Source organism: Octopus bimaculoides, chromosome 6 (assembly GCF_001194135.2).
Source record: "Octopus bimaculoides isolate UCB-OBI-ISO-001 chromosome 6, ASM119413v2, whole genome shotgun sequence".
Classification (NCBI taxonomy): Eukaryota; Metazoa; Mollusca; class Cephalopoda; order Octopoda; family Octopodidae; genus Octopus; species Octopus bimaculoides.
In genome coordinates, this window is record NC_068986.1 from 38,941,235 (window position 1) to 38,951,372 (window position 10,138).

General features: G+C 36.5%; 1 long non-coding RNA gene across 1 annotated transcript; it reads left to right on the plus strand.

Moving 5' to 3' along the window:
* Positions 1-464: 464 nt before the first annotated feature.
* LOC128248126 (uncharacterized) lies at positions 465-3,398 on the plus strand. The gene is made up of 2 exons (XR_008264400.1): positions 465-1,152; positions 2,781-3,398. It is a non-coding gene; the product is annotated as an uncharacterized LOC128248126 (long non-coding RNA).
* Positions 3,399-10,138: the final 6,740 nt, after the last annotated feature.

The window sequence follows — 10,138 nt, forward strand, 5'->3', positions numbered from 1 at the left end:
ATTAATTGACTCTATAACTGAATTTGGTACTTATTTCATCAACCCCGAGAAGATGAGAGACAAAGTCGACTTCAACAGAATTTGAACTTAAAACGTAAAAACTTTGAAGTAAAATGCTGAGATTTTAAGCAAGAAAAGCATATCAATGGGAAGTAACATTTAATGACGAGTGTCACCACCCAAGGGAGATTATCGATAAAAGTGTAAACATGGCTTCACCATCGCATCATAACCGGACGACTAAATCAATGGAAGACGACGATGAAGACGAATTAGACAGAGTTGAACTCATGTTAAAACGGGCTGGTTGCCTAGAACTTCATTATAAAGTACAGGAGTGCATGGCTGAGCATAATGACTGGCGCAAATGTCAACAAGCTTTGAAAGATTTTAAAGAATGTTTTAATGTAGCCAAAAAAGAGGACACTCAATGACGGGAATTTCCAGTTAGTACTTTGTAAGTATGCAATTATATGATCTTAATCGTATCTGGTCATATACATGTAAAGACACAAGCTGTGCTTGTACATGCGTATAGGTATCGGAAATTAAACTTCTCTTCTTCAATAGTAATTAACGTGTATTTATACATTATCTTACAAATAGAAATCAGGACGCACATGTTAACTTATGTGACCTCTGTATTATTTAATCAAATTAAACTTGTAATTCTGTTATATTTTACATGATTTGTTTTATAATTATAATCTAACAGGTTAGAATAGATGGGATGAAACAATCGTATTTATTTTTTGACTGCTGTTTTATTTTATCAATACCTGGAAGGATAAAAAGTGGCAAATTCGACCTTGGTGGAATTTGAACTCAAAACGTAAAGGGACACAACTATATAATCACAACTATCTATTAAAAGCTGCATATGGCTATGATGCGGCCACACTTTGAATTAACATCACCAGTTTGGAACCCCTATCTTGCTCAGGACATTGGCCTCCTGGAAAATGTTCAGACATGCAACCATGTGAATACCCTCCATCAGGCATCTACCACACTCTGAATGCCTTGCTTCCTTGGGCATAGATACACTGAAGCTCCAATACTGACAACTGACTTAGTAAACATCCACAAAATTATTAACATTGTGCCAACAGCCACATTGAACACCTTTTTCAGCTCCATGTGTGTTTGCAGGTAGATAAAGACCATATTTTCAGTGAAACCTTCTATAGTGGTATTTTTGTTTTATATTTATTCTTATCGTAGTAACCATTATGATACGCATACTATTGTATAAAAATTATGTGCTTGCAAACGACTGGGTCTATGTAAGGTGACTATTATTCCGACGAAGTAGTACGTCTTACTGAAACTTATTGCATTAAAAAACTTGTATTTCGACAAGCGTACCAAGGAGTTTCTACTCCAGACATAGGGGACTTACCAGATCCGAAATTATTAGATGTTGCTAATCATAAATCGAGTGACAACACTAAAATAATCATTTAACAAGCACAACGCATGACACAAGAGTTGTAAATCGGCAAATTATATAACTCGTTGATATTATTATAGGAAAGAATGTTAGCTAAAAATAATGCGTACAATTTCTGTCTTATTTTGCATCCATTTTGTGAGAATTAAGGGCGCCTGTTATCCTCGCGTGCCTTCGACTTTTATATTTCAGCAGTAAGTAAGGAAACAGAATTAAAAGAAAATGTTTTTTTTAAATGTCAGAATTTCAATTGGATTTCATTTGAATAAATCTTTAGATCCGGCAGTTTTAAATTTTGACCCCCATTTTCACACGAAATACTTTATAGTGATGTGGAAAAAAAACAGTAACTGCTTTCAGCTGAGTAATCTATCAAATAATGACATTGGAATATTTCCTGCACTTAACTATATGCTCTTTATGCTGAAGGTACTCTTGGGGAATTTCCTACTGTTAAAATTTTTCGGCATTGGCTAACAACAATAAGTTTTTTTCAATTGAGCAGCTCGAGAACGTTAAATTATGTTACAAATTTTTTATATAAAAGTGTCATACAGAAAGTTGAAAAGGGCTGCATTCAGCAGGGTGCAACAGGTTGCCTATGCTTGCTTGAATTGTTAGAAATAGCAAGGAAAGTCTGAGATAGGCACTATATGATTAGCGCTGGAACTCGGCAACAACGTCAGTTCTTGCATGCTTATATAAGCATACAAAGGAAGAGAAGTTTCTGAAATTATAGTAATGTCTGCCTCAAGCCCACAGGTTCATGAGACTAGAACTTATCCAGGTTTCCTTGGTGTTTAAATGAACGAGATTACAGGACTCCTCTCTGAATGAGATGTCTTTCCATTGCAGAATTATCCTCGAGCTACTCTTGGTACTCATTTCCAGTCGAATGGACTAGATCAGCATAAAATGATGTGCCTTATTCAAGGACATGATGTGTTGCCTAGTCTGAGAGTCAAACCCACAATATGATTGTAAAACTAACCCTAACTTTCATCTGATTGATATAACTGAAGTATTTACTGGTTCTACACATGTTTGTAATTAATAGAATATTCTTGTTTGGTTGATGCAGTGGATACTACTCCATGTTCATATTTTTGTAGGACAACTGTATTTAAACTTTGAGTCTCAACTTCAAATAGGGATCTGGGGAATTAGCAGTTTAATTGTGAGGAGTATGGCACAGGCTGATCTGAAGATCATCTATGATGCTGCAACAGTGATAATAATGTCTTACAAAGTAGCAAATTTGAGGATAGGGGTATATTCGATTTAGTTAATCTCTCAATTTGAATGGCATTAATTTTTATCATTTCAGAAGGAAATTTTCTAGAAGTTGATTCCAATGGAATTTGAACACAGAACTAAATACCACAATCTTTCTATCAATTGATTGTGTGTTACTCACACCCTCATAATAATTATGGTAATGATTTCTAACAAATCCACAAGACCTCAAATTTTGTTTGGGCACCAATTATAGAAAGCTGAAGAAATTTTCTTCGAAAAGACAGATTAAGTTACAAGATGCGGTGCTTATTCTGAAACTTCTCCATCAATTGAATCAACTATTGGAATGTATTTTATCACCACAACTCTAAAAGGATGAAAGATCAAGTCACATCCATTCCTCCAGCTAATAATAAAACTTGAACATTTGATATGTATGTTGTACTATAGATTACATTTAGGTCTACAACAGTCTCATAATCATATAATAATCTGAGATAGGTAAAATTTTACAAGAAATTTTGTATGTCTTTTGTTTTCTGACAGAATAATGTCTGGAATTTGTGTCATTGCAAGAGGTGTGAAAACTGTTTACAAGTGGAAAATCAGGGAATTTTTGATATTGTTTTGCTGTTACTCTTCACTCGTTTATTAAAAAGAAAATTGTAAATTTTTAAAAGAAATGAATAAATATATTTTTCCAATCTTGGGTTGTCAAATGTCTTTATTCCTCTTTATTTATAGATTTGACCTTCAATAGTTTAAATAAGTTAAAATATTTAAAAGAATCCCAACAGACTGATAGGCAACTCTCTAGAAAGAATTGGTAATCATCATAATCCAGGTCAAGTGATTTACTTGAACCACTGTGACTCTTCTGTGAGAGATGTCCCAATTGAGTGATGAAGCATGAATGTCTGGCCAGAGTTTTAGTCATATTGTTGTTTCGCTAGCTGAAATGTCTCCTCTGTGTATATCATGATTACATATGATAGCAGTAGTTTATTGATCCAGGCTGTTGAAAGTTTCGTGTCTGTTTATCTACTCAGCATCTGGTGATATTCGCCATTGATTCAATAAATTCATCTGCCAAAATACTTCACATCCACTATACTGCATCCTATGAGTTCAATACACCCTCAGTCACATGCTATTTAACCCTTAGCTGAGACCCTAACAAGTGTTGCTACTCCAAATCAAAGTAAACCTAGGAACAATAGTGGCTAAGAGATGGCCCCACACTCTTTAAAACTCTGGAACTCCTGAACCAGTGTACCACTACCAGATTCAGTTTAGAGTCATAGAATTTGTCTCTTTCATAATTGAATGTTTCAATAATAATTTCTTAAATAGTCATGAATCCCAATAATTTTCATCAAAACAACACGAGGGTAAGGTTTTGGTGTTATGTACATTCTTTATATATCCATCAATAGATCTGTGGTTTAGATGCATGTTAAACCAACTTCTTGCATACTACATGTCTTGGTCAGAGCAAATATGGAGTTCCATGAAAACTATTTCTAATATCAATTCCTGACAGAATTTTGACTCACATCAGGATAAAACAATTTCTATCTCGGCTTTTACCCCTCAGCCAGAGCTACTTGATGGACAGAAAGACCAATTTTATGACACCCTCTTGCAGACGACCTTGTTGACAAATGATGGACCTTCTCTTTGTGGCTGGTGACTTCAATGGACATGTTGGACAACATGCAGGGGGCGTACATGGAGGCTATGATTTTGGTTCCCACAATGAGGAGGGAACCAGGCTGCTGGAGTTCTGCAATACAAATGATCTTATGGTTTGCAATACTCACTTCAGGAAACCTACCAATCACCTAGTCACCTACCGATCTGGTAGACACACTAGCCAAATTGATTACATCCTCACCAGAAAGAGGGAAAGATGGCTGCTTATAAATACCAAAACCTTCCCAGGTGAAGAATGTACCCCACAACATAGACTAGTAGTTAGCGACTTCAGGGTCAGGGCTAAATGGATGCCCAGAAGACGACCAGCATAGTGGAGAAGGGTCTGGAAGCTTAAAGATCCTGCGAATGGACAGAGATTTAGAGACGTATTACTCAAAGCTTTTGACGAAATAGAGGGGAATATAGCATCATATGATGTGGAAAACAACTGGAGGTTTCTACAGGACAACCTGCTGAGGGCCACTGACCAGATCTGTGGATGGTGCAAAGTCCCCTCTCGACCCAAGGTAACATGGTAGTGGAACAATGTTGTTGACAGGGCCATTAGGGAAAAGAAACAGGCTTGGAAGGACTGCAAGAACAGTGGAAGCAGGGAATTGTATCAGACTGCCAGAAGGGAAGCTAGGAGACAGGTTTATTTAGCCAGATAAGAAAAAATTTGCCAATGTTCTGCACCGTGAGGACCAAAGACTTGAGGTATTTCGTGTTGCGAGACAGTGTGTGAGAGAGAATCGTGATGTCGCAGGAGAGAAATGTCTGCATGGATGATGGTTCACTTGCATTAAACAAGGCTGCAAAGAGAGAGATCTGGAGACACCACTATGAAAGGTTGCTAAATAAAGAGAATGAATGGGAAAAAGAGAGTCTGCTGAATGCCAACCCAACAGAGGAACCAGCTATCCAAATTGACAGTACCATGGTAGATAAAGCAATTGAGGGTATGAAGACAGGGAAAGCCCCTGGCCCATCAAGAATCACTGCAGAGATGCTCAAAATATCTGGCGGTGTCAGCTATAGCCTAGTCACCCATATAGTTAACCAGGTGATACATGAAGGAGTCATACCCAATGACTGGTGTAGCAGCACCATAGTTAACTGCTACAAAGGTAAAGGTGATGCTTTAGATACAAATAATTACAGAGGTATCAAGTTGTTAGATCAGGTAATGAAGGTCACAGAGAGGGTCATAGCCCAACTAATTTGGGAGAGAGTCAGTCTAGATGAGATGCAGTGTGGGTTCATGCTAGGGAAAAGCACCACTGATGCTATATTTCTGCTAAGACAGCTGCAGGAGAAATACCTAGCCAAAGATCAACCTCTGTACCTGGCTTTTGTTGACGGTGCCCCAATCCCTTATCTGGTGGTCAATAAGGAAACTAGGGATAAATGAGTGATTAATGAGAGCTGTGCAAGCCATGTACAGGGACGCTGTCAATAAGGTGAAGGTTGGCAACAAGTACAGTGAAGAATTCCGGGTAGGGGTAGGGTCCATCAAGGATCGATCCTCAGTCCCCTCTTATTTATTATAGTCCTCCAGGCAATAACAGATGAATAAAGTTATTGATACCACTACTGCTATTTTTGTGTAATTTTTCATGAACAACCTACAATTAAACCCTTCAAAGTTACTACAAATGCTAGATATCACAATCTTTCATATAACATTACCCAAAAATGCATTTCAAAGAATTGGCTACCTTTTTAGAGTCAGGAAATATGCTGACCTTGATCAGCTACTGAGATTAAAGTACTATTCCCTATCTTGGACAGTGTTCTACTACACATGCAAACATACTAAACTACTGAGTGGTATGAACTCACTCAAAAACATTCTACAATAAAAAAAAAAGAACGAGAATGTTTTTTTATTCTCTCTTTTCTACTTCTACTACAAAGATTTTTACCCCTTAAAACTTAAGAAGTTGTCCACTCTACTACTGTCATTTGATCATTCGTGCAACACTGGATTCTTTCCCTGCCTATCTTTTTCCTACTGAGGATTATGTTGATCATCACCTACATTGTTTTGGCCATTCCAAGCGATACTACATAAATAGTATCGCCCAGATTATAAAAATAAGTGTTGGAATCTCTGGACAAATGAAGTTCAAGTGAAAGAACATCGTCTCAAGTGTAAAGGGAGGTAACTATATGCGACCCAATTTCCTAACTTAACTAATTTATCTGATAAGGGTGTCATGAGAATTCTGGCGTCTTTTTTTTATTGTTAAGTCAAGTAGAAAGGCTCCACCCGTAACCTTTGCAGGAAAAGGAGGAGGAAACTACAATTCATGAAGCCCCACTAACCAGTACTTGAATTCCTACTTGTAGCCTAGCGAGAAATTAATATTCATGAGTGAGCCCACCAGCAAATAGAACAACATACCAAGATATTACTTATGGAGCCAAGCCCCTTATGTCTCGTGGCAGGCTTTCACTGGAAAATTACTTCTATGTATATGCTGTAACACAGTGACATTATGCTAGTGAAGCTGTGTCTCAAGACACTGAGTTTACCATTGAAATGGAATAATTTATCTCAATATTATATTTAATACTATGAGGATCACACTGTTCAACAACAGAGGCAATAAAAATCATTAGTTGACCCCTGTTTGTGTTTTTTAACACTTTTATTCTATTGAAAGGTAGAAAAAAGCTAAGAGTTGGAACATTTACTATAAAAACAGAATTTTTCAAGATTTAATTATTAACATCTAATGAATAGGTCTTCTGTATTTCTATAATTATATTTTTAAAATGGTCATGTCTTAGTTGCTCGCTTACTGCAGACTGTCTTTCTCTATATCCTAGATAGAGAAGTAGTTCTGTTGCTACATTTTGTAGATCTGTAAATATACTTTTTGATTGAAGAAGAAATGGTGCTATCACTTTTCATTGTCTACATTTATTACAGCAATGATGAGTTGTTATCAAGCACTTTATTGGTCTTTTAAATATACTCTCTTCAGCTAATGTTGGAACAAGACCAAAGTTATATTCAAACACAAAGTCATATCCAACACAAAGAAAACACGAGCTAACCATCACCTGCTAGTTGCTTTCACATTAGATATTATCATATTATCTTGACATTTATCAACCACATCAGCTTCAGCTTTTGTTTTGTCATAAAAAAAAATATCTCTGCTTTTTGTAATAAGTTGTTTTCTGTTGATATTTGAAGGTCAGGAAGGGTACTACTCAAAACAATGCCATTATTTGATGCAGTGAAGACCACACTAGTTTCTCTTGCATGTTTGAAAACTTCAGTAACTTTTATGCCTTGCTTCTTCAGGAAGATCTCTGTGGTTTGGATGGATTGTGCGACCATGCTACAGTGTTTTTGTTTTTTCTGTGATGGGGTTAAATGATTATTACTTGTAGCACTGTAATTTTACTTAAATACTGAACTCAAAAACAGCAACATTTGAAAGATAAATCTCAAAATTAAAAACCACTGTAAACCACCTTTCAACTGCTTTAACAAGAAAAGTTGGAAATTTGAATAAATCTTTAAGATTTCTGAATGCAAAAATGTATACAAATATATTATTTAGCCACAGTCACCCACAATAGAACAGACCCATAGCACTTGGGAAGTCAATTAAATGTCTTAGTGTAACTTTCAGACCTATTGCTGTAAACATTCTATTCTGCCTGTGCACACAACATGCATTGATTTATTAAATTGAGTGCAGTGAGGCTGTCTAGGCATATATATTTTTTTCTCTGTCCTGTCTGTTAATTGTATACCAGAAGGTTCTAATAGTTTTCATAGTCTACTCAGCCAAAGCACAACAGTTGTTCCTCTTTACATGCCATTTATTGTAATTTGGGAGATGAATAAAGTTAGATATTACTACTGCTATTTTTGTAAGTGTAATTTTTATAGTTGTCTTGACTAAGTGTTATAGATAATGCTTTCAGGATGATATAAGTGTGGTTGTACATATAGTAGAAAGAACTAGGATGGTTGGAGTTTGCAACAGCAATAACAAATTTTGCTAATCATAGTATGTCACATACTCATCGGTATATGTTTAAGTGGGTAAAATTTAATTTTTACAATAATCCAAAACTTCTTGCTTACAAATAAATTATAATGCATCCTTTTGATGAGTTCCAATAGAATGAAATCACACAATATGGGAATTCCAGTGCTCATAACTGACAAATTTTGTCTGCTATGACCTATGTGTTTGCTTTTATGCACCAAGTACCTATATAAAAGGATCTCTCAAGGCTAGTAATACAGTATTCAGTGTTCCAAGGTATCCATGTTTAGTTGGATATAAAGATTACCTTTTTGCTATTGATACTGCTTCTGTCACTAGTAATTAATTTATAATGCTTTGTTTTTGTTTGAGTATAAAATGTCTAGTAATCCTAAACAGGTTGTTGGAATACTATAGAATACATAGTATGTCAGTTGCAAAACTGTCCTCAGAGTTACTGACTACCTCCAGAAACCATTAATTAATGAGAGTTTCTGTATGGTCATACGACTTGCTAGAATTAGCAGCCAAATCTTCTTCATATAATACCTCTACTGCCTTTAAAAATGAGGACATATTTGTTAATGTAGTCACAGGTACACTATCTCACAACGAAAAGTCTTTCTTGTTGACTTGTAAGGCATATTATTCATTCTCTTCTTCATGTTGAAATTCAGAGTTTCCATTCTATTTAACTAGAATAACCATCATGTAACTGACACTGTTTATCTTGTCAATCTACAAATTTACGACAAGAGGTGTAGTCAACTAGTATTTGAGAAAAGCTTATTGCTATATTAGCATATACCAAATATTCTACAACCAACATGCTATCAGTCACAGAAATGGTGAAGCAATCAGGGTATTACTGAAATTACATCATTGAGGAGGTGAAGCATGATCTTTGAACTCTGAGCCTCACAGATGCAATGACTAGTGACCGAGACCTTTGGCAATATGCTGTACTTGAGAAGACCTATCAAGCTAAGTGAAATCATAGTTGTGGCTGATGTTGGTGTTACATAATTGGCACCCATGTCAGTGGCATGTAAAAAGCACCATTCAAGCATTGGGCCTCATGGAGGCAAGGGGACCAATGTCAGTGGCACATGGAAAGCACCTTTTGAGTGTTGGGCCTCATGTAGGCAATGACAAATGACCAAGACCTCTGGCATTATACTGTGCTTGAGAAGACCCATCTAACCAAATAAAGCCATAGTTGTGGCAGACACTGGTGCCATGCAAATGGCACCCACGCCTGTGGCATGTAAAAGCACCCATTGCACTCTTGGAATGGTTGGTGTTAGGAAGAGCATCCAGCCATAGAAACCATGCCAAATTAGGGTGGAGTCCAGTGCAGCCTTCCAGCTTGCCAGCCATGGTCAAACCGTTCAACCCATGCCAGCATGGACAACAGATGTTAAACGATGATGATGATGACCCTTCCATGCATGCATGGGTTGGACAGATTTTTCTACAGCCTGATGACCTTCCTGTCATCAACACACTCATCTGCTTCCAAGTAAGGTAACATTTCCTCATGACCAAATATGTTTTCACAGAAGATAGGAAATAAAAGACATTTGTATAACGGTGACACTCGTTACAGCTATTACATGAAGTCAAGGCAAGGACATAGTAATATACACACATACGCACATGCACACACATGTATGTGTGTGTGTGTGTGTGTATATATATATATATATATATATATATATATATATAT